The sequence below is a fragment of the Mesoplodon mirus genome (genome assembly GCF_964341445.2).
Source record: "Mesoplodon mirus genome assembly, chromosome: 17".
Taxonomy (NCBI): domain Eukaryota; kingdom Metazoa; phylum Chordata; class Mammalia; order Artiodactyla; family Ziphiidae; genus Mesoplodon; species Mesoplodon mirus.
This window is the reverse complement of record NC_138993.1, coordinates 6,073,621-6,096,844: the sequence shown is the minus strand read 5'-3', so window position 1 is coordinate 6,096,844 and position 23,224 is coordinate 6,073,621. Positions and strand designations below refer to the sequence as shown.

The 23,224-nt window shown below is 39.6% G+C and overlaps 1 long non-coding RNA gene across 8 annotated transcripts in view; it reads left to right on the top strand.

Moving 5' to 3' along the window:
- LOC309792385 overlaps positions 1-22,688 on the top strand; it is a 31,498-nt gene extending 8,810 nt beyond the window's left edge. Inside the window, exons 2-7 of one of the 8 annotated variants that reach the window (XR_014291698.1) lie at positions 265-477; positions 7,689-7,839; positions 8,559-8,763; positions 9,836-9,949; positions 12,215-12,305; positions 22,562-22,688. This is a non-coding gene — a long non-coding RNA (uncharacterized lncRNA). Of the gene's footprint in view, positions 1-264; positions 478-5,255; positions 5,339-6,015; positions 6,135-7,531; positions 7,597-7,688; positions 7,840-8,558; positions 8,764-9,835; positions 10,735-12,214; positions 12,306-22,561 lie in introns of those variants that run through there. The other 7 variants (XR_014291705.1, XR_014291699.1, XR_014291700.1 and 4 more) reach the window with 7 other exon arrangements.
- The last annotated feature ends 536 nt before the right edge of the window (positions 22,689-23,224 follow it).

Here is a 23,224-nt window from a genome sequence, read left to right as displayed (position 1 = left end):
CTCCCACAGGGAAGGGCCCTTCAAGTCACAATACCAAGCCTGACGTCAGTGGGATGGAGATGAGTAATACTCCAACGTGAAGGGCAGCAAATGTTCTGATCAGTAACACAGTGTATCACAGTGTTTGGTTTTTACATTGGCAAGATTGAGAAATCCTAGAAAGTGATACTTAGGTGACAGATATCACTGTTCAACAATATCCAGTCCCTGTCTCCTTCCCAGTTGGTAAGATTATACTTCCTTGTCTCTTAAAATTATACACAGCCATCTGACTGATCCTGGCCAGTGAAAATATGAGTGGAACTGATGTGTTTCACTTTGCCTGGAAGCACTGAGGAGCTGGAGACTGATTCCCCACATTATCTTCCCTGCCATGTTGGTTGTGGAAGTATGTGTTGATGCGGAAGTACCAAAAGACCAATGCAGCTAGAATGCTGGGCCATCGAATAGAAGACAGATGCCTTGCATGCCACCCAGGTGAAGAGCTTATGATTTTAAGTTCTGAGATTTAAGGGATTTTATTTGTTTTTTGGTTTGTTTGATTGTTTTACTGCAACATAGCCTATCCTATCCTGACTAATACAACATACCTATTTTACATATTTTAACAAAAAACGTGTGTGTGTGTGTGTGTGTGTGTGTGTGTGTATTCATTGATCCATATTGTTATGTAGGACAGAGTTCTTTAAGGATCGGTCCAGTGATTTGGATGCCATAATATGGCATAAACCACATTCATAGGGCATCCTATACAGTTTCCAGTTTGGATTTCTCTACCATGGATCAAGAACTTTAAAATACTTGTAGGAAAATAGAAATACAGAATCTTACAACTTCCCCTTAATCTTTTATAATTGTCACACCCAAACCAACAGCATTTTTTGTAACTTTGTTTAATCTTTCTAAAGCAGACAACTTAGTTTTCATAAAAACAATTCATTCTTTTCACATTATTGTTTATTGGATTCAGTAATATTTCTTTAAATTACTTATTTATAATAATAGTACAACTGTCGTAAAAATGTTTAGGAGCAAGCACAACTGGATATTAGTAAGTGTACAGTCAACTGGTGAAAGTGGGATAAATGGTTACTTCACAAGGTGAGAACATTTATCTTGCTGTAGCTAATAATCTGTAGGTTTTACAGATGAAATTGAGAGCCTCATAAGTCCCAAGGGTCATTTAAAGAAAAGTGAATTAAGAGAGCTTCTGTACTCTTTGTACTATATTTATATGCGTGCAGGTACTAATTTGTATATGTATGTGTCTCTGTTTTATTTATCTTGTGTCCAGCCACATTACTCAATTATCTTATTAATTCTAGTATGCTTTTTTCTTTGTTTGTTTGGCCATGCCCCGTGGCATGTGAGATCTTAGTTTCCCAATCAGAAATCGAACCCACGACCCCTGCATTGGAGGTGGGGAGGAGTCTTAACCACTGGACCAGCAGGGAAGTCCCTTTATTTTTTTCTTTTTTAAAAATTTTTTGTAGTATGCTCTTTTAAAAAAATTTTTTTAATTTATTTTTTTATACAGGAGGTTCTTATTAGTTAACTATTTTATACATATTAGTGTATACATGTCAATCCCAGTTTCCCAATTCATCCCACCCCACCAATCCTACCCACCGCTTTCCCCGCTTGGTGTCCATACATTTGTTCTCTATATCTGTGTCTCTATTTCTACCTTGCAAACCGGTTCATCTGTACAATTTTTCTAGATTCCCCATATATGTGTTAATATATGATATTTGTTTTTCTCTTTCTGACTTACTTCACTCTGTATGACAGTCTCTAGGTCCATCCACATCTCTGCAAATGACCTAACTTTGTTCCTTTTTATGGCTGAGTAATATTCCACTGTATATATGTACCACATCTTCTTTATCCATTCGTCTGTCGATGGGCATTTAGGTTGCTTCCATGACCTGGCTATTGTAAATAGTACTGAAGTGAACATTGGGGTGCATGACTCTGTTTGAATTATGGTTTTCTCTGGGTATATGCCCAGTAGTGGGATTGCTGGCTCATATGGTAATTCTATTTTTAGTTTCCTAAGGAACCTCCACACTGTTCACCATAGTGGCTGTATCAATTTACATTCCCACCAACAGTGCAAGAGGGCTCCCTTTTCTCCACACCCTCTCCAGCATTTGTTGTTTGTAGATTTTCTGATGATACCCGTTCTAATGTAGTATGCTCTTTTTAAAAGCATTATCTTGCAGTCTCTAAATAGGTTATCAGCAAAAGATAATTTAATCTCTTTTTCAAATTTATGTTATTTCCTTTTCTTACTGCCCTTGTTACAACCTCCAAAACGATGTTGAGTAAATAATGGTGATAGCAGGTATTAAGATTCAGGTCCGTCTAACTGAATTTTGGTCAAAAGAATGTGGGTGGAAAAGATTTACCACACTTCCAGTCCTACCTCAGCCTGCCATGTGGTTCTCCACTCTGTCTTCCCTTCTCTGCCATTCAGATGCAAAGGACTTCGTGGAGAACCCTGAGGTCCTCTAAGATGGCAGGGCTACTGATGGAAATATCCTGGGTCCCTGAATAACTGTCTGTAGGAGAGCTGCATTGCTGACCCACACTGGATTGTGATGTGATGAGAAGTAATGTATTATGTGAAGCCACTGAGGTCTGGGGCCATTTGTAAGATAAGCAAGCCTATGCTAGTAGCACCTCTTCTAATAAGAGTTTAGGTAGAGTTTATATTTGAAATGGCTGCTCACCTTTTTCAGATGGCTTTTAATCATCTATTTATATAAACATTTTCTCCTTTAATTTGTTGGTACAATGAATTATGTTGACAGATTTCTTAATATTGAACCTTTCTACTTCCTTCTTTAGAAGTAACTTGTCTATCTTTGGCACTTTGCTCTTTCATTTAAAGTGGAGTTCGTGGGCCTCCCTGGTGGCGCAGTGGTTGAGAGTCCGCCTGCCGATGCAGGGGATACGGGTTCGTGCCCCGGTCTGGGAGGATCCCATATGCCGCGGAGCGGCTGGGCCCGTGAGCCATGGCCGCTGGGCCTGCACATCCGGAGCCTGTGCTCCGCAACGGGAGAGGCCACAACAGTGAGAGGCCCGCATACCGCAAAAAGAAAAAAAAAAAAAAAAAAAAAAAATAAAGTGGAGTTCGTTAAAGAGGTTATTTGGATTTTTATTGAATCTTTAGAGTTTGGGGAAGATTGACAACTTTAATGGAAAAGATGGAACTTCTCCATTCATACAGTATATTCTTCATTAGGTGTTTTTACATATATTTCCATAAGTTTTTATAGCATTCAACATGAAGTTTCCTAAATATTTGTGCTAGGTTTATTCCTAGATATCTTATTTTTTGTGCTATTGTAAATGGTATCCTTTTAAAGTTAAAATTTACAGCTATTTTGCGGGTATATAGAAATGCAAAGAAATGCAATTAACTTTTGCCTTTGACCCTATATCTAGCAACCTTGATAAATTTTCTTATTTCTTATAAGAAATAAGATTCTTTGAGTTTTCTACATAGGCAATCATTTAACTTGTAAATAATGATAACTTGGTTTCTTCCTCTCCAATCCTTATACCCCTTTGTTATTTTTCTTGATGCTCTGCAATGACTAGAACTCCAGCACAGAGTTGTCAGGAATGGTAATAGCTTATCTCCTTGTCTTAGTCCTTATTTTTAAAGGAAATGCTTTTAACGTTTTTACTGTGGAGTATTATATTTGCTGGAGCTGTTTTTGCAGATATCCTTTGTTAGGTAGGCTAAGGATGTTCTATTCCTTTTTGGCTATGAGTTTTCCATTTGTTTCTATTATAAATGCCTTGTAAAATTTTTTTGAATGCTTTTTTAATCTCTTTTGAAATGACCTTGTTGTTCTCCTCTTTTAATCTGTTAGTATGGTAAATTACATTAATAAATTCTCTAATGGTGCAACAATTTTCCATCCTCGGAATAAACCCAACTGATCATTATTTTCTTACATATATAGTTGCTAATGTTTTGTTTAAGATTTTTGCATCCATGATCAAGAATGAAGTTGGACTGTAACTTTTTTCTTGTCTGGTCTTTGTATAAAGTTATACTAGACTCATAAAATTAGTTAGGAGATGTTCCTCCTTTTATATTCTCTGAAGGAGTTTAAGATTGGAATTATCCATTCCTCGAATCTTGGTAAGTCTGCCTATAAAACTGCCTGGCCCTGGTGTGGGAAAAATTTCCTCTGTGTGAAAAATTTTAACTATTGATAAAATTTTATGAATGATTATAAGCTAGGTGGTAATCAAATTACTTAACCAATTAGGATGGTTGCACTAATCAATCAGAAATGACCCTGGCCCTGAGCAAACTGTATGATCATACGGTTGCATATAAGCTAAGTATCAGCCCTTATATTTTAAATTTCAGATTTACAATTTCTTCTTAAGTCAGTTTTGTAAGTTTATGTTGCCAGGAATTTCTCCATTTTATTTAAGTTTTAAGATTTATTGCTAAATTGCTTATAATGTTTTATCTGTGTAATTTCTGTTATATTTTTGACTTCCTTTTCCATTCTTAAAATTTTACCTGCTTTTTCTCTTTCTTCATTAATTTGCTAAACGTTTGTCAGTTTTATTAAAATTTTTTCAATGAGCCAACATTTTGCTTTGTTGATCCTTTCTATTGAATGTGTTTTCTGTTTTGTTAATTTTTGCTCTTATTTTTAATTATTTCCTTTATTCAATTCTATTTAGATTTGGGGGGTTCTTTTTGTAATTTCAACTTTTTTATTAATGTAAGTATTATAAAGCTATTCACCTCCTCCATCTACCACTTGAGCTGTATCTCACAAGCTTTCCTATATAATCATTATTGTTGGTTCTAAGTATTTTCTAATTTCCCTTTGCTTTCTCTTTTGTCCCATGAACAATTTAGATTTGAGCTTTTAAATTTCCAAGTCTTTTTGTTTTTGTTATTAATTGTGTAATGGTCAGAGACTGTGGTCTATGAGATAGTGATTCTTTGACATTTGTTGAGATTTTCTCTGTGGGCTAGTATATTGTCAGTTTTTATAATTGTTCCTGTGAACAGAAGTGTATTCTCTAGTTACTGGGTACAGGCATCTGCATATGTTCATTAGACCTGGTTTGTTTATAGTGATGGTCAAATCATTCATATTCTTACTGATATTTTTATCTTGTCAACTTGTGACAAAGACTTGTTAAATTCTACCTCAGTAATGGTGTATTTGTCCGTTTCTTTTTCTTGTTTTGTCATTTTTTGTTAGATATTTTTTGAAGCTATGCTATTAGAAGTATGCAAGTGTAGAATTGTTTCCATCTCCCTAATGAATTGGACCTTCCTCAATAGGTAATGAACCTCTATCTCTAGTATTGCTTTTTACCTTAAGGTATTTTTTACTTATCTGATAATATATTCACACAAGTTTCCTTTTGGTCAGTATTTATTAAATGTCTTTCTATCTTTTTACTTTCAACTCGTTTATGAACTTATTTGTTTTATGTCTCTCTCATAAACAACATGTAGCAAGATTTTGCTTTTTATCCAATCTGATAAAAAATTTTGTCCACTTACCCTTATTCTTATTTTAATATATTTGGATTCCATTTCTACCATATTTTATGAATTCTGTTCTACTTTTTCTATATTCTTTTTTTATCTCCTTGAATTTTTTTTTTGATTAAGTTTCATGTTTTATTTTTCTCTTATCTGTTTTCTCTTAATCTGTTTTTTCCCTTTATTTGTTTAGCGCTTATACCTTTGTTTTTTTTATATTTTATGGGATGTCCTAGACTTTTTAATATACATATGTGTATGTGTAATTTAGTAAAGTGTATAACTAATCAAATGTGTAATTTAATGTCTTAAGTTAGTCAGTGTTTTACCCTCTTGAGCAAAGTACAGACGTTTGAATGCCTTATTTCTATTATCTCCTTCCTACTTATATGCCATTTTTTACTAGCATTTTGATTCTATATTATTTTTTAACCCCATAATTAAGACATTATTATTGTTATTTAACACAGCCAGTGATTGTTTAGATTTACCCATGTATTCATCATTTTCTTTGCTATTTTGGATCTCTGACCTTCTTTCTGGGATGAGTTTTCTTCATCCTGACGTACATCCTATAGAGATTTCTCTGGTGAGTGATAATAAACTCTCATTTTGTAAATAAGTGTTTTTATTTTGCCCTCATTCTTTTTTTAAATAAATTTATTTATTTATTTATGCTTGCATTGGGTCTTTTTTTTTTTTAGTTTATTTTTGGCTGCATTGGGTCTTGGTTGCTGTACGCGGGCTTTCTCTAGTTGTGTTGAGCGGGGGCTGCTCTTCGTTGCAGTGCGTGGGCTTCTCATTGCAGTGTCTTCTCTTGTTGCGGAGCACAGGCTCTAGGTGCGCGGGCTTCAGTAGTTGTGGCTCACGGGCTCTGGAGTGCAGGCTCAGTAGCTGTGGCACACGGGCTTAGTTGCTCCGCGGCATGTGGGATCTTCCCGGACCAGGGCTCGAACCCGTGTCCCCTGCACTGGCAGGCAGATTCTTAACCACTGCACCACCAGGGAAGCCCTGCTCTCATTCTTGAAAGGTAGTTTTGCTGGGTATAGAAATTTAGGTTGTCAGTTATTTTCACTCTTCACTGAAGATATTATTCCACTACTTTCTGGAATCCATGTGGCTTTTGATAAGTATGCCCAAAGTCTGTTATTCCTCTGTGAATAGTCTGTATTTCTCTCTCTAACTGCTTTTAAGATTTTCCCTTTGTCTGCATTTGACCACAATGTGTCTTGGTGTGAATGCCTTTTTATATATCCTGCCTGAAATTTGTTAGGCATATTTCTATACTAAAACAGGGGAGACACTCAAAAAAAGTCACATTTACCCTTGCCTATCCTTCCCCCCACTGCCACCACCTCCTTTGAACACAGTTATGAGATCTGGAGCTGTGAGAATCATCTTCAAATCATGAGGTTACAAACACAAGAATGGAGAAATTGAAGAGAAAGAATCCATGTCCTTGATAACCTCACTGAGCACTGAATTGCCTACCTCTAGGCTTCATGCTATAGTAGGAAAATAATTGCCTTTTTACTTAATATATACTCTTTAGTCAGGTATTCTGTTACATTCAAAATTAATCTTAAAACATGATCCTTTATTTCTCCTGTGAAGTGCAACAAACATTGTAACAGAATAAGTGCTCAGTAACATTTTTCAAATGACTACTGATCATTTTGTATCATGTACGTGGAGAAATCTGTGTTTTGTCTTGGAAAATTTCTGAAAATATTGATAAATTTGATTATATTTAAGAATTTTTCATGAAAAACCTATAGGTGACCTACAGATCAATTTTTTAAAAAAGACAAACTAATATCAAATACCTGCTAAAGTACCAGTCAGTGTTTCTTCTACTACACCATAGTTTGTCAGACTTAGCTGGAGTTTTAGGAACCAGAAATGCAGTCTAAGACATGTGAAATACATGACTCCTGTGTCATTACGTTTGGTCTGTACTCATTGAGACAAATCATTCATTCTTAGGGAGGAAGAGGCAAAACAGATGAAAATCCAGATTAATCAGAAGATCTGGCTTGAGGGAGTTGCAGGTATAAGTGGGGATGAGGAGGAAGGAGAGAGTGAGATAGAGAATGAGAGATAGATCATTTACCCCTTTACTCTTCTTCTCTCTCCCAATCAGCTCAGCTGTCTTTTAGAAAGTAGACATGTCTTTTGAGAAGGAGCAACCTGCAAGTGAGCTGGAAGCAGAGATGCCATTGATTGACCTGTGGAAAGTTCTCCTGTTCATCCACTGCTAACTGCATTCTGGGAATACTGACTGCATTATTCAGGTGTGGTTTCCTGAGACAGAACGTGATTGTGTACTGCAGTAGGACACCTAGTGCCCGCGCTCCAGGGAAGCTCTGAAAGCATTTATTAACCTCCTTTCCCCATCACGCAGACATACTCTCCCAGAATCTAAAGAGCTGGGCTACTTTACTACAAAAATTCAAATATACTTGAAAAGCTTGTTTCTCTACTTTGAACACTGCTGGGTTTTTACCTCATTCAGTGTAAGGAATCCCACTTGAGGTTCTACACAGAAAGAGAAGTTCCGATGGTCATGGCAGTCACCGTAGACTCAGTCATGTTTCTGTAATGAAGATATGTAGCTGCAGTCTGGCTTGGGGTTTGAGAGCTGGTCCTATAGTTGACAAGATTCCCTCCCCGATTCTCCAGGCCCACCCACCTCATGATCCCTGATCGACAGAGCCCAGGCTTCTTAATGGGTCAGAGTGTCATACACATCTTTAAACAATCAAAATGGTCATATCTTAAAATAGGAGAAACAGCAGCCCAGCCGAACACTCCCCAAGCAACCATCTCTGTCCTGAGGAGGGTTGCAGCTTGACCTGCTGGGGAAGAGAATGGCTGCCAGTGGGGTGTTTGGATTTCCTTCTATTTCCACTATGTCCTGGTCATTAAAATGGGGGATCTCCGCAGAGTTAAAGGTTATTTTACACAGGAAGCAGATTCAGTATTAGTACAACAAATGTCTTCCTTTCTCCAGCCATGGAAGAACTCCACTCAGAGGGAGTCGCAGTAACTCAGCATCAGCCCTTTCCGCTTGGATACCAATAAGTCCTGCACTTCAAAATTGCTGACCTAAAAAGGATACTTGAGAAGGAGCATGTCTTTTTTTTTTTCTTTTAAAGAAGGCAACACCAGAAGCAGTCTAACTTCCTTGTTCACTTAGATGCATGCAAAAAAGAAAAGTGAGTCACTCTGAGTTTCTAACTTTAGTATATAGAAACAAAGCACTGAATCATAAAACTTGTCAGGGAAGACCTAGATATAGTTTTATCTAGGTAATGTTCATACTGACAGAGTCTGAAATTCTATTTTTGTGGTAGAGTTATGGAATTGGGGCTACAAGTGTCTACTCACCAATAATTTGCAGATCAGGATGTGACTATAAAAAACTTTCCAATAAAGATATGGCAGGGCCATCTCATAGCACAGTCTACCTTCACTGAGTCAGCCATACTCAGGCCAAAGCTTTTCCGAATCCAGAATTGCAAAGGAACTATGAAATCAACTTTAGGAAAAGCATTGTAGACTTAGTCCAAATATTAATGTTAATCATGCTGTGGATGAAAGGAAGGGTTTTAAAAAATCACTTATTCAGTCAATTGGAAACTAAGTAGAAACCTATGTATGATACATATTTAATAGATAGGATCCAAGCTCAAGTCTTTCTGCAAACCAAAAACAACTCTCTTGGAACCCTGATCTAACAGAATTAGTCTACCCCAAATAATTTATCCTATTTCCTCCCTTTTAAAATAACTAGTCCCCTGCCCTGTCTTCAATACTTTTAAAACTTATTATCTCTCATAGATATGAACTACGTTTCCAGCTGTTCTGATGGGTTTGTAATTACAAACTGTCAATCAGCAATCACAAACAATTACTAATAACAATACCATGAAATAATTTTTAAAACAACAATAACAACCGAGCTTCCTGACTTCACCATTCTGCCATAATGCCCATTAAAGTAAACTAAGCGAAACAAAGTAATCTGCTGATTCATTGCATTCCTAAACCATGATTTGGGGAGTATCTGGTGTTCGAAATATTTGCATTACTGCTCTGCCAACCATGAGAGGGTTTTTTTGTTTGTTTGTTTTCTGTAAGATTTCCCAGAGTCATGGGATATTTATCACACTGCAGTTAAATTCAGTCCCAGGTAGGGTTCTGAAGAATGATTGGACCAGCAAAACCCTCTTCAGTATGAATGTTCTGTCATGTCTGCATTTGTCGGGGTCACTCTCTTTGCTGCAGGACCTTCTTCCTTCTTCCACCCCTTGCAGCATGAGGCTGTGGACTGCCCCCTGAGGAGCACTCTACTAAGAACTTCCAGATCGTTCCGTGAGACTATAGCAGAAAGGAACCAAGGTGAAAAGAGAGGTGGTATGGGATTTCCCTCAACTACTGCCTAACGTCTTTTAGGCTTCTTGTAAGTGATTTAGGGTCTTGGACACGACCCTAAATCACTTACAGGTGATTATAACAACAGTATTATAACAACAGTTACCACAGAATGCCAGGCCCTGTGCTGAGCCCCCGACCTATGTTCGAACCTTGCAAGTTCATTCCTATTAACATTTGCCATTTTGCAAATGAGCAAATGACGGCTTAGAAAACTTCATTGCCCAGATCTCGTAAGCCAGTGACAGAATCAGTTTGTCAAGCTCTAGAGCTCAAGCTCTTAGCATTTTGCTATACTTCCTGGGTAGAAAATTCAGCCACAATGCCATAAAAAAACAGAAATCACAATCTAGCCACATGCAAAATAAATATTAGTTGAAAGCTTTCATAAAAAATAGCAAGCATATTTTGAAGCTCTTTGGAGAGGACACATAGGAGATAAATGAAAAGAACTGTCGTTTCTCTTTGAGTAGTGTTTTTGCAGCATTTGGTAGGGCTCACCTGATAGCTGCAGATTGGAAACAGCCTGATATTGCACCATCTAAAGTTGCTTCAGGGCTTCCCCGGTGGCGCAGTGGTTGAGAGTCCGCCTGCCGATGCAGAGAACGCGGGTTCATGCCCCGGTCCGGGAAGATCCCACATGCCGCAGAGCGGCTGGGCCCGTGAGCCATGGCCGCTGAGCCTGCGCGTCCCGAGCCTGTGCTTCGCAACGGGAGAGGCCACAACAGTGAGAGGCCTGCGTACCACAAAATAAATAAATAAATAAATAAATAAATAAATAAAGTTGCTTCAGCTGATTACAATGGCTTCATAAAAGTAGGGTCCACCGCTATACAAACTCATCTCTTACCGGCCACCACCAATTGAACTGAGAGTGTATTTCCATCTTATCCTATACTGACATGTCAGTCCATAAGTGACTTAACTAGTATTACTGACTTAAAGAAAACCCAGATCTGTAGGTACTTAGGGAAAAGGGGCTTTCATGCTCTAAAAGCCCATTTCTTCCCTTCTTTATTAAAGGCAGCATCAAATCAGCACAACATGAGAGGTGCATTGAACTTGGAAGCAGCTGCATTCCATGATGGATACAGAAGCCCATTCAATTAATTCCTACTCAGTGCTGCACTGATTACATATTGCCCATACACAAAATAAAGGAAAGCCCAAAGTATTCTCTCCCCCATAATTTTAAATAAGATTGAAAGATGTGCCCCCAAAATGCCATTGACTTGATTCATGTACTGCCTTCAATCAAATCTCAGCATTCCATTCTAAACACGAAGTATATATTTTTAGCGTCAGTAAGTAAATTTTCCAGCTCTGTGAATGTGAGGGGTGGGAAGTGTTTATCTTGTTGGGGTCGGGCAATGGAGACTTCTCCTAGCCTCCTTCAAGTAGCCACCAAATCCCTTAAAGTGAAAGTACTTGTTACTTGTCTTTAGCAAATAGAACAAACAACAATCCTTTGATCTTTAGGAAGCTCTTTCTTGTTAAGGTAACATTCTGTCTGACTTTTATGTTTCAGCATTCATTGTATATTTAATTATTTTTAAAAGTTTTGTTTTAAACGATTACACTTTTTCCTAACTTAAGATAAACACGGGCATGCTTTGTTAAAGATTAAAAATAAATCTCACACGAAACTGCAAAATTGGCAAAGATAATACCACATGGGGTTGGTATGTTCCAAAACACGATTCTCAGGGGGCCCCTCTAAACACACTGAATTAGAATTCTTGTTCTGTAAAGTTTCAGGAAGCCCCTGACTCCCACCCTTTCCTGAAACTGGTGAAAGTATGAAAAAAAAATTACCACTGAAGTGAAAAAAGAAGACTCTCAACACATCAGGGAGGCATGTTTTGTCTTTTTTTAGATTGTTACTGTGTTCAAAAATATCTTGATGCTAACCTTGTAGTAGCTTTCGGACAAGGAACACACAGGGATAGCAATGATAAAAACGGGTGTTTACATCGCTCAGTAAATATGTTATCAAATAACTGCTTTTAATTCGATTTGAGAATAATTACTAGATCTTATTGCACTGGAAACATCACCTTATTCCAACCTATTCGAGTTTGATTGTAACCTTTTATAAATAAGGGTTCCCTTTTGGAAATATCGAAATAGAGATAGAGACAGGTTTTCCTTGGTGCCTCATTTTTCAGGCTTATTCCGCAGAATCTTTGTTCACTTGCTCTTGCATTTTATTCTTTCCTTCTATTCCAATAGGTTTCTTCTTTCTGCCGTTGGGAGAGTTGTCTCCACTCATGGATTTGGGACTGGGATGTCTGAAATATTAATGCAGTTCTTGGAGTAGACGGTAGGTGGCGATGAAAAGCCATGCCTCTCAGCCAGCCATCCTCTGGCAGTCCCAAATCAGAAGTGTGAGAAGTCTGATGTAATGGGGCAGGGGAGAGAGAGACAGATGGGAACCAGAAAACCTGGGTGTCTACTCCTCCCTTAGACACCCACTTTTATGACTAGGATCCAGCTTCCTTACTTTCAAATGGAAAACTATTCTACCCCAAGTGAAATTAAATATTCAGACCCAATGAACACTTTGCAGAAGGGTTTTTACTTACTCAGTGCCCATGATGTTACAACTTCTAATATGCCAATACCGTTTGCTAAAACTAAACAAAGATGTACACATGTGAATTCAATGAAGTATAAAAAGTGGATTTTTTTTTTAAGTTTAGAATTACAGGAGTCATTTACAGATCTATCCTAGCCTCAGATTCATGGAAGGAAATATTTTCCATAGGGAATCATGAAATAAAAAGATTTTCTAGGGTTTCTCTAAGAGAACAGTTAGGAAATGAATTGCCCGAAGTTGTCAAGCAGAGCTAGAACTATGGTACTTAGCTCGGAGTGGAATGCGGTAGGCCATCGGAAAGGAATGTGATCTGGGTTTGCTGGAATGAAGTGGGGTTTATTAGTTTTTCTTTCCCAGGACCAAAAATTGACAACTGGATGGCCTAAATGAAATTGTTGCTATTTGGACAGGGTTGTGGGAATTAGGAGAAAGAAAGCTGCAGGTTCAAGCATATTATAACTCTGGCATTGGGTCACTGAAGTCTGTGAAAAGCAGAGCTAAAAGCAAATTAATTCCAGGTTAAATCTTCATAAAAACTGGAATTATATAATCTTGGAATTAGAGATAATGTGTTCTGACCTCTCTCCCAAAGCAACTATCCCCAGAAGAATGTCTTTGAAAGGTGACCTTCTAGGCATTTTCTGGAACACTTTGAAGAAAGGGCTCTAGCAACTTTTCAGAATACCCCATTCCATTCCTAAACCCCGATTTCAGCACTTCTTGAACCACGGTGAGGAACCTAGAACGCACAGACATATTTTTGGAGGTCTAAGTGTTCTAAACAAGATCTGCAAATTTTTGTTGTTTTATTTGGACAACAACTGAAAGAGAATTAATATGTAAACATGCCACCGTGACCACTTTTTTCTCGTTAGTAAACTTTCTGTTTATGAGCTGCTTTAGGTTTACAGAGAAATTGAGTGAAAAGTTTAGACATACCTCATACCCCCTAACCCCTCCACCTCCAATTTCCCTATGATTAATATCTTACATCAGTGTAGCATGTTTGTTACAGTTGATGAGCCAATATCAATACATTATTATTAATTAAAGTCCATACTTTAGTGCTAGGATTCATTTTTTGTGTTGTGCTTTCTAGGGATTTTACTTTTTAAATTTATTTTATTGAAGTATAGTTGATTTACAATGTTGTGTTAACTTCCGCTGTACAGTAAAGTGATTCAGTTATATATATACATTCTTTTTCATATCCTTTTCCATTATGGTTTATCATAGGATATTGAATATAGTTCCCTGTGCTGTACAGTAAGACCTTGTTGTTTATCTACTCTCTGCATAATAGTTTGCATCTGCTAATCCCAAACTCCTAATCCATCCCTCCCATACCCCTAGGGGTTTTGACAAATGCAATGACCACTTTTTATCTGAGGACCACCAGAGATATTTTCAGTCATACTGTTGTTTCTGTGTTATGGGACTAGTTCTACTTTAATTGTTTGGGATGAATAAGTAAAGAACAGAGCTGGACTGACAGGCAACGAATGATGTTACTTTTAGTGAAGGAAAGTGGCATCATCATATGCCTCATAAATGAAGGTTTGTCTGTGGTTCAGAAAAAGAAATGTGTTTGGTCTGAGTTATCACAAAGTATGCAGCGGTCTACACCTCCCCAAGGCAAAAGCCATCATGGGTACCATATTCATGTCCTGAAGGGTGATTTTGTTTCGGCAAATGATATCATCTCTCACATTAAAATAAGGCTATTTCAATATTGTTGATATTGTAGTTTGTTTGCACTTAATTTATATATTTGTAAATGTAGTTTGTTAATTTAATTTCCACATTTGTATAACTGTAGGCATAAGGACTTATACCTAGTTGTATGCCCCATAATTAAGAAAGGCTATAGAGAAAATACTTGCAAATGATCTAATAAAAGGTTAATATCCAAAATATATAAACAGCTCATACATACAACTCAATATCCAAAAAAACCAAACAACCCAATTAAAAAGTGGGCAGAAGAACCGTATAAACATTTTTCCAAAGAAGACATACAGATGGCCAACAACCACATGAAAAGATGCTCAATATCGCTAATCATCAAAGAAATGCAAATCAAAACCTCCACGAGGTACCACCTCACACCTGTCAGAATGGCCATCATCCAAAAAACACAAATAAAAACCGTTGGCAACCATGTGGAGAAAAGGAAACACTTGTACGTTGTGGTGGGAATGTAAATTGGAGCAGCCACTATGGAAAATTATATGGAGGGTCCTCAAAAAACTAAAAACAGAGCTACTATATGATCCAGCGATTTCACTCCTGGGTATATGTTTGAAGAAGATGAAAACACTAATCTGAAAAGATATGTGCACCCCATTGTTCACAGTAGCATTATTTACAATAGCCAAGATATGGAAGCCACCTAAGTGTCCCTCAACAGACGAATGAAGATGTGGTATGTATGTATATACAATGGAATGTTACTCAGCCTTTAAAAAGAAAAAAATAATGAAATTCTGCCATTTGCAACAATGTGGATGGACCTAGAGAGTATTATGTTTAGTGAAGTAAGTCAGACAGAGAAAGAAAAATGCTCTATGTTATCACTTATATGTGGAATCTAAAAAATAAAACAAACAAATGTATATAACAAAACAGAAACAGACTCACAGATCTAGAGAACGAGCTAGTGGTTACCAGTTGGGAGGGTGTGGCAGACAAGATAGGGGCAGGGAATTGAGAGATACAAACTACTCTGTATAAGATAGATACGCAACAAGGGATACGTAGTACAGTACTGAGAAATATAGCCATTGTTTTGTAATAACTTTAAATGGAGTATAATCTATAAAAATACTGAATCACTGTGTTGTATACCCGAAACTAATATAATATTGTAAATCAACTATACTTCAATTTTTAAAAAGTTGTAGAAAAATATTTGTAAACCCTGGGGATTTGCAAGAATATTTTTTCTCTATGAGGGAGTCTGTACGGGAGTCAGGTTTAAGAAACCCCATTCTAAGTGTGAGAAAGTTTTTCCCTATACGGAGTGCAGAACAGCCTCCCTATGTTTTGTGCACACTTATCCTGGTTCTGCCCTCTGATGTCTAATCCTTTACTACACAACAGCCCTCTGAGTATTTAAGAGTAACAACTGCCTGGTTTAAAGCTTCCTCTTTTATATTTTAAGAGCCAGAAACAGAGTAATATAGACTGAATATATGTCTGATCCCTGGAGGGCAAGTTATAACTCCTTCTTGCACTGATTGTATTGAGAGCTGAGGTTAAGATTTGCTTTTCTCATTTACCAGCCCTCTCAAAAGTGAAGGCAAGGTCAGCCTGGCCTGATTTGTTCTTTGTGAATTTGTGATGGTTCTTGGGGCTTCTCCCTGGACTTCTCAGAATGTTCTAGGTCATGTCCAGAGTGGATTAAGCTATAGGGTTAGAGTTTCTGTGATACAGCCTTCTCCCATTTGAACACTGAGGCAATGTTTTCCTATAACCAGTGTTTTGGCCACTCTATCATTCTATGTGATTTCTCAAAGAGAACTCAGAATGGTTCTTCAAGTAAAAACTCAAGTCATTTTTTTCCCAGGACTGTATTTCTATTAACCTGGACCTAGATGAAGGATGTGGTACTTGCTGGAGGGCCCAATATCACTGACAACTGACAATTAGAAAGTTACTGCCTGAGTCTTTGATGCTCCAGCTCAAGTTGCTACTTTGGAGGTTGGGGTCAAGGTAGGTGGGACCTAAAGGCCCTGTGGAGTTGGGCGCAGTGTTGGCCAGTCGCTAAGACAGAACATAAGGACTCTGTGAAAAGAGCCCATCCTTCTCCCCTGAAAGATTATGGTGTGCCTTAGGCCAACAAGTGAGAGTCAACAGAAAAACTAAAGAAAAAATACAAGTCAGTGACCTAAAAAGCTGAGAGCAGGTTGGGATGAGGTATGAGGAAAAGTTTCTCTGAACAGGAAGTTGAAAGATCAGGAAGAGAAGCAGAGCCTGTCCTGAAGTACCACCAATGTGGGTGCTGTGTGTGTGTGTGCAAGCACTCGTGTGAGACAAGGGAGGAACTGGAGGGAAAGCAATTCTGCAGGCAGTCTAATCTACACAGCCTAACCTCAAAAGGGTAGGAAAAAGAGAGAATTAAGCATTCTTACCTGCTAACTTTCAAAAAGGTGATTCTGACTCATGTTTATGATTAATTGTGAGGCCTTTAAGAGAAACTCTGAATTTTGATGATTCAAAGCCAGGAGGTAACTCCTGTGGGAATCACTGGTGATGACGAAGGCGGTACAAGAAAGCCAATGTCTCCACAGGAGAACCTTTGCTCCTTCAGGCATAGACTTGGATGGACTCCTGGTTACGTAAAGACAAGCCTGGGTATTCCCCATATGACAAAGGAGCATTGATCTTGGAAGCAGGCCTGAGTGAGAGTCTTTGCTCCAACACTTGCTAGCCATGTGGCCCTAGGAAATTTACTTAGCTTCTCTGTTGCACAGTTTCCTCCTTGGTAAAATAGGATGGTAATACTATGCTTAGCCCCTAGGGTTGTTTTGAGAAGTAAATGAGTTTAAATATACACAAAGTACCTAAAGGCACGTGGAAAATGTTGTATCATCTATGAATTATTATTTTAACGTGGCCTTTCCTAACCTCAGAGGAAGCTGGGAAAGTGAATATGTGGCTAAGGAGAAAGGAATTACTGCAAGTGACTCAAACCAAATATGACTTTCCCCTGGGGTTGTGTCAGGACTGATTTCCCTGAGAAGAGGGACTCTCCACCTGGCATTTACATAAAATCAGAGTAGTGTTAGCAAGGAAGAAGGAGGAGGGTGGTATGGCTGTAGGAGAAGCTGCAGACTGTGTCTGCTGCACACCTTGATTTCCAGGTGAAACACAGAGATGCACATGGCCACCCCAAGATGGCAGCCAACCACAGCCAAATCTAGGTCTCTTGTTTCAGTGTTACTTTCTGGTACCAAATGATTTGATAGCTTTGTGCTTCCTAACTATCATGGCCCGGGTACAAAGTGTTGATGTACAAAATTTGTAGACCTTTAGACATTTTGAAGAACAAAGTACAGCTATCATGTGAACACACACCAACAATTCAAGTGTCACTCTAAATAACAGTACATCCGATTCAGAGCACATGTTGCTGGGCTACCTGGTCATGATTCTCTTGGTTGTCTTCATCTGAGGCGTTCTGCTTGGCTTGTTTGACTAGAGAACTTCCAATATCTTTAAGAACACATGTTTCCATCCCCCGGTATACAACTCCAGCTTTTAGAGCTTGGACAGAAATGAGTTAGCTATTTGTTGCCCACTCACTGGTTCCATTTTGAAGCAATGCAAATATCCAATATTAGAGGGATAGTTAGATTATGATTCCATTATGAAATACTGTGCAGAAATTAATCTCATAAGGGTAAAGACTGTGTAACAACAAGGACATGTAGGTAGGTATTGTAATGAGTGTAAAGTGAACAAATCAGTAGAGCAGACACTCTGGGTCCACCCGTGCCACCAAGCGTTCTCAGTTGTTCTAACCAAGCTCCAGCCGCCAGATTGAGCATCTCTGAATGGGGGGGGGGTCTTTCCCAAGCACCCTCAATTATGGACACACACACAGAAATTAGGAATTAGCTAATTAGAAATTGGCTCCCCTTCTCCACCCCCGAGCAGTCCTTAAACAATGGCCGTGGGGAGTCGATGTATAAGTTCCCCAGCTTCAGTACCCCTTTGAGCTGCGTGTTTTGCACTGTGTCCCCAGATTTCCTATGGGGTTAAGCTTCTATCACTTGATTAGGGTGCTCTTTGTCAGCTGCTTTCCCTTCCCTGTGTTGATACCCATGCCCCCCGTGGTGTTGCCTGCACTTCCCAAATAAACTACCATTGCATGAATACCTCATCTTGGGGTCTGATGCTGGGAAAATCCAAGCAAAGACATGCAGCACAGGGGATTGTAGACACGTCCAAATAAACTACCTTTGCATGAATACCTCGTCTCGGGGTCGGCTGCTGGGAAAATCCAAGCAAAGACATGCAGCACAGGGGATTGTAGACACGTCCAAATAAACTACCTTTGCATGAATACCTCGTCTCGGGGTCGGCTGCTGGGAAAATCCAAGCAAAGACATGCAGCATAGGGAAATTTAGACACATCCCTGTTTGGCCCTATAGAGGATGTATATACACACAGGCCAGGATGAAAAGGAAAAACACAACAATAGCAGGAGTTTGAATGAGAATGGTGAGAGTATGTCAGATTTTTTTTCCTTCTATTTTCTAAATTTTCCATAAAGTTGTTATATGAGTATAAACTTTTTCTGTTTTATATTTTTAAGCAACAGTAAAAACATCTGTGTGCCTCAAATCCACATACACAGAAAGGTTGGAAATAGAAGTGAGAAATAACTGTTAAAGAAATGGGTTGCCCACAGAATGGTTTGTTTTAGGACAGCACCGGGTCAGTGAGGTTTCTGGAGCCAGAACGTGACCTTGTAGAAACCAGACCTCAATCTGGTCCACATCAAACATCTACACAAATTCAAGGTTTACACTGTTTAGTGCCCAAAGTACAGCAATGTCTATTTTTTCAAAGAGCAAACTGTATAAACACAAACACATGTTGCATTCATTCCTATTTTTTCTATATTCCAAATAACTAAGCATTTTCTTTGGAAAGTTTCCTCACAAGTAAGTAAAATCATTTCTGTTTAAAAATTGTGATCTACAGTTTATATGATCGGAGCTTCTTTTATTTTACTGAGCTGTTTTCCATGTAAAACCTATTTTTAACCCAAAGAGTTGAATTTAGTTATCTTGCTTCTAGGAACATTATAGCAGGCTGTAGAAATGAACATTTTACTTTATTTTCCTATCATTTTCTACTTTAAAACTTTTGATTAAAAAAAAAAAGAAATATACACAGGCATATGCAATTGATTCTATTGTAAAGGGAATTTAGGCTCCAAACCAGGAGCTAAACAGATTGTAGGTGTAAAGCCAAACTATTTGGACACGTAGTCTCTGAGATAAAGACTGTACCCAACAATGTCGCTTTTTGAAATAGGGAGGAGTGGATAGCTGCTTCATTCAAGAGAGTTAGTGATTTTATTTGAAGGGCTAATTAACTCAATGTACAAGTTTTTCTTCTCCTATAGACAAAGCGAGGGTGGGGTAACTTTCTACCAGTAAAATGAGGAAGGAAAATGTGTTCTGTACCTCCTGTTATCTTTTTCTTATGGGAAGGCTGATAGAGGCTGTAGAATAAAGTGGTGAAAGATGACATGCTTCAGAGCTAGAGAGACCTAGGTTCAAATCCTGGTTCAGCCACTTATTGGCTGGGAGATCTTGGGTAAGTTATTTAACTTCTCTGTGCCTCCATTTCTTCCTCTGTAAAATTGACATTATACCCAAGAGAAACAGCCCTTCATAATAACAAAGAATAGAAAGCAACAGAAATGCCCATCAACAGAAGAATGTATGGAAAAATTACACAGCTGAGAAAATGAATGAACTCCAGCCCCTTGTGAAAAGCATGGATGAACCTAAGGAATGTGATGCTCAGTGGACAAAAGCCTGCCACCCTTCTCATCAAGTCCAAATCTAACTAAAACTAAGCAATCAAGTATTTGGGTATACAGTAGAAAAAAACAAGGAAATGCAAAATTCTGGATAGTGGTTGTGTGTGGGGTGAGAGAATGGGTTGGGAGGAGCACAGAGCACAGAGATGGATGCAAGTTACTGTTCATGTTCTGGTTCTTGGGTTGGGTGGAAAGTTCATTGGCAAGTTCATTTTTTTAAATTAAACTATGAATAAAAGACGAGCAGGAGAGGGCCATGCCTGGAACGACAGTGTTCCTTAACCAATTAACCCATTACAATTAACCAGTGTTGTGCCAGTGCATCTGAAATGGCAAAAAGAAAGACAAGAAGTAGACAAAGTACTATCTACTTTATAGAGTTGTGATAAAAATTAAATGAGAAAATGCATGTCACATGCTTAACATAACTGCCTAGAAAAGAGGACATTTTTAATAGATGATACCTCAAATTGCTAGTTTGTAAAACCATAGTTTTTAGACGATTTCAGAGTTTGGAAATGTCTCATATACTTGGAATGTATCCATTTCAACCGAACAAGATTGATTCTAAGACTGTTCTTGTTGTCAGCTCAGTTCTACATATATTACAGATGAATAGAACTGGTGCTTGAACCTAGCCATTCGTTTTCGAGGGCCTGTGCGATGTGCCAGGTACTGAGTTGGGTCCTGGAGACACTAGTGAGTGTCACAGGTCTAGTCTCTGCTATTGCGGAGTACACAGGGCTGAAGGAGTGAACAAATAATTAGGTGGTTACCGAGGTGATTAGGGCCAGAGGGAGAGGAGCATGCTGTGACCCAGCACTGTTGACCCTCAGGGAAGGTCAGGACAGTGAGGTGCAGGGGGCACAGACTGGCACCAGCCGTGACGTGTCCCCAGCCCAGCTCCACCTCCCTGGGGGAGCGACCAGGCTCAGGGTTGTCATGAGTGAACGTGAGCCTGAGTCAGGCATTTAGGGAAAATGCCCAGCACACAGTGAATATTATGTTAGTATTATAAATAAAACAAAGCAAGGATATGTACTGACGGGTTCAGCTGCCCGCTTCCATTTTTACCCACCACACAAATGGGGTTGTCTTACCCATTTGGGCTGCTATAGCAACTACCATCGGCTGGGTGGCTTATAAACAACAGACATTTATTTCTCCCAGTTCTGGAGGCTGAGAAGTCCAAGATCAAGACAGCAGCAGATTCAGTGTCTGGTGAGAGGCCGCTTTGTGGTTCCTAGCTGGTGCCTTCTTGCTGTGTCTTCACATGGTGGAAGGCAAGGGAGCTTTCCGGGGTCTCTTTTTTTTTTTTTTTTTTTTTTTTTTTTTTGCGGTATGCGGGCCTCTCACTGTTGTGGCCTCTCCCGTTGCGGAGCACAGGCACCGGATGCGCAGGCCCAGCGGCCATGGCTCACGGGCCCAGCCGCTCCGCGGCATATGGGATCCTCCCAGACCGGGGCACGAACCCGTATCCCCTGCATCGGCAGGCGGACTCTCAACCACTGCGCCACCAGGGAGGCCCTCCGGGGTCTCTTTTATAAGGGCATGAATCCCATTTACAAGGTCCCCACCCTCATGACCTAATCACCTCCCAAAGATCCCACCTCCTAATACCATCACCTTGGGGATTAGGTTTCAACATATGGATTTGCGGGGGTGGATCACAAGCAGCAGGGTCCACCATGCCTTCCTCCTATGGTACTTAGTCACATGGTCATGATTAGTACTGTCACCTTTGACTCCCTTGCACAAAATAACCTGAGAGAACTTAGCTGTTCTTTAACATTCAATGCAAGGAAGTGGTGCCGGGTACCCTCACCTGTGTAAATGTCACATCACCTGGGGGTTTGTAAGCAGAAAGTACTACAGGCCTCCAACTTGACTCCCAGTCCTCAGCCTCATGCTTGAGTCCACAGCAACACTGAGCACACACCCCTTCCTAGCTCCCTGGGCCCAGTGACTCAAGTTTCATTTGTGGCTGTTTATTTGCACATAAGCACAAACATAGCCAGAGCCAAAGACCCCAGGGGTCTCTCTATCACCTTCCTTTCTCTCTCCCCACCCCTAAAAGCCAGCAAGAAACAATTTGACAGGGTAAACTTGCTTCACAAACGTGAAAATTGTTGCCTGCTAATGTAAGATCAGCAATACTCTGGATATAAATGACAGGTGTGATTAACGTAATTAGCTTCAGCTTATTCCAGCCAACAAAATGGAAGGAGGCATTTAGCTGTAATTGCTGAGACACTTTTCATTCAACAAGTGCCTCTTAAACATCAGGCGTGCTCATCTAGGCGCAAAGAGGTATTCGCTTTCACTTATCACTTGGAATAGGTACTCATAATAAGCTTATGAGATTACTCATAATAAGCTTTTAAATACATTTCTCTGCTTCTGTGCTACACATAGGTCTCCTATGGGGGAAATGAAGCATTCACGTGGGGAAGATGAATCCTTAATCACAGCAGAATGATGATCCGTGACTCCCTAATTCAACACTAAGAGATTCTACCCTTGGCTTAGAAGTGTAGGGGGATTTGGGACAGGACTGTACTCAGAAAAAGGTAAGAATAAGTTGGGTTTCCTTCTTCTCCGTAATTGTGAAAAAGTGTTAGATGATTGTGAGAATGGGTATAATTTGGGGTGGGGGGAAGCACCCTTCCTATAAAAGGTACAGTAAATGTTCTTCAAGTGAGGAATGATTGAAGTTTAACCCTCTAGCTGCAGGGACGCCCAGCCAGGGCCTTCATACCTGGCAGGATGGGGGCTCCAGGGGCCCGATCTCTTACCCCGAGTCACCCGACCTGGGGCCTGGCAGGGAGCTGCCTCTACCTGCCCACTCCCCCAACCCCTCTGCCCCACCTAGATTTTGATGTTAAAAAGCTTCTTCCCGGGCTTCCCTGGTGGCGCAGTGGTTGAGAGTCCGCCTGCCGATGCAGGGGACACGGGTTCGTGCCCCGGTCTGGGAAGATCCCATGTGCCGTGGAGTGGCTGGGCCCGTGAGCCATGGCCGCTGAGCCTGCGCGTCCGGAGCCTGTGCTCCGCAACGGGAGAGGCCACAACAGTGAGAGG